We start from the raw sequence: 2,482 nt of genomic DNA, 5'->3' as shown, positions 1-2,482 counted from the left end.
GAGCAGGAAACTGCCTCTTTTTTCCCCGGCTCACCACGCCTCCCTGCCTGCCCGGCTCCTGTTAAAGACACAAAACGCGGCACAAAACGACGATGAGGACGGTGCTGATGATGGTGACGGGGAGCCCCAGGCTCCTGCGCCCGAGGGTGCTGCCCTCGCTCCCGCGCAGGGCGGTGGGATCTACGTCCATCCCTACAGGAACTTCAGCGTGGGTGGAAAAGCTCCCACCAACTCCTTGCTTAATTATTATTATTATTACTATTATTACTCACAGAGGAGGCTATGGGGATTTATTGCTAGACTCACGTCCCCATCCCTCCGCTAGTCCTTTCCCTTCATATTACGGATTATGGGACTTCTCGCCCCGGGGAGGAGGTCTGCGGCCCTGCAGCGCCCGTGGCTCTGCCTGAGATGCTGAGGAGCTGGAGGGAAACAAAGAGGTGGAGGCAAAAGGCAGCCGAGTGCCACGCTCCAGCAGAAGGAGAAAAATCCTCCTGGAAAAAAATAAAAAAGGGAATCGATAAAAGCTTCACATTTTATTATTGATTTTTAAATAATGGAGCAGTGCCCACTGAGCGGGGCTTTGGCTGCCAGCACGTTTCATGTTGCAGTGCGTGATGCCCTAGCCGAGGTTTAACTCTGGCAGGGCTGGGAATGCTCCCTGTGCAAAGTCTGGTTCTTTCCTGCTCCGAGGAATCAGCAAAATGTCCCTTTGGAGCCTGCAGAGGAGGATCATGCTCTAAAGCTTCCTTCTCTCTTCATTTGAAAACAATAATTAAAAAATAACTGGAAAAGCAGTGAAAAAAAGGCAAGTTCTCCAGTGCCGAGACCTGCAAGTGGGAAGACACAACCTTCCTCCAGGTGCCGGCTCTGCCCCAAACCTGCCCGGGCACATTGAGTCGTCCCTCCCTGCCTCAGTTTCCCTCCACACTGTTTTGTCAACTCATCCAACCCACGTGGGCAGGGACGGGCTCCTGTTCTGGATAGTGTCTGGGGCAATAACTGGCTGGATGTTGGGGCTGAGATCTTGCATCACGTTGCAGGTGGTAACCAAAGGGCCTCCCTCTACCTCAGGATGGGGACAACACCGGTAAGCCGGGTGATAACACCCGGGTGTTTATCACTTCCGTGGTGATAAACGAAGGGAGAATTAACCCCTTAAGGAACAAGTCTATCCTTTATGAGAACCTCTCTGCGGGTTTTTTCCTGACTTGCCTGTGCTGTCAAAGTCAAACCCAGATACGGCTGCACTTTATGTGCTCTCCAGCCCATGGTCATGGCAAACACAAAAGAAAAGTGGGAAGAAATAACCTTCGGAGGGAGGACGGAGCATGCGAATGAATCCGTGTGGTGCCTCCTCGCTCTGGGCTGGCAGGGAAGGGGAACGTGGCCTCCTGAATCACAACTTCTAAGGAGGAAACCGCAGCGCCCGCAGGCTCCTCTCGCGGAGCTGCTCGGACGGGCTGTGCCATCTACTGGCAGAAGGGGAAGGTGGGGAGAGCCGCGGCTCTCCTAAGACCCGTCTCCTAACAACACAACCCGGTTTTATCTTCCCTCTTGGTTCTTCCAGCCTCAAATGTTCAAGGTGAAAAATTCATCCTCAGGGAGAAGTGGAGTCTGGTGCCATCCGCTCTGTCAGGCGGCAGCTCTGGCCGCACACCATGAGTTGGGGCAATTGCAGCACGGGATGCTCTGAGATGATGGGACCATTTGAAGCTCTGGTGTTGTGGCAAAGATAGAGGCACCGCAGCCCCGATGCCTCCTTCGAGGCTCAAAGAAAGGGAGAAAGGACAAGATGACACATGGGTCACCCGTGTCCATGTGCCACACACGCTTGGACAGGTCGGTCCGGTTCTGGGGAGTGAGGAGCAGGCGGTGGAGGGAAGCGGTTGGATCCAACCTGCTTTACCCCTTTCTGTTGGGGAAACCTGGTGTTTCATTGAGCAGCCCTCCTATTCCTTGCACTTGCAGCTGATTAAATGGATTTTCCTATAAACAAAGCGCCCTCCAAGCTAAAGCCCAGCTGAGCTTCCCTTGCTGCCCTGGATAATTTCAAGTGGTTTCGCCTGGAGCTGAACCACACCAAAACACTACTGAAATATCCTCAAATCTGGCTCAGATCAGAACACCTTCACACCTAGTCTATCCCTCCAGATGGGCTTGGATCTGATACTCCTCATGCTAACTTTTCTGCATGGATCCAGATCTATTTTTTGCAGCTCTCTTTATCCTTGTTTCCACTGGGGAAGGAAAAAAAGGAAAAAGTGGGAGATTCCAAATCTTCTTCTCATGTTCCTGTTCCTATGCAGTGGAAAGATCACCAGGTGCTCCAGCTTCATCCCTTGTATTTCCCTCCCTCCCTTCCTTCCTTCCTCCCTTCCTTCCTCCCTTCCTTCCTTCCTTCCTTCCTTCCTTCCTTCCTTCCTTCCTTCCTTCCTTCCTTCCTTCCTTCCTTCCTTCCTTCCTTCCTTCCTTCCTTCCT

Source organism: Nothoprocta perdicaria, unplaced genomic scaffold (genome assembly GCF_003342845.1).
Source record: "Nothoprocta perdicaria isolate Ctin4 unplaced genomic scaffold, notPer1 scaffold_146, whole genome shotgun sequence".
NCBI lineage: Eukaryota > Metazoa > Chordata > Aves > Tinamiformes > Tinamidae > Nothoprocta > Nothoprocta perdicaria.
The sequence above is the reverse complement of the archived record's forward strand: the minus strand, read 5'-3'. Positions refer to the sequence as shown.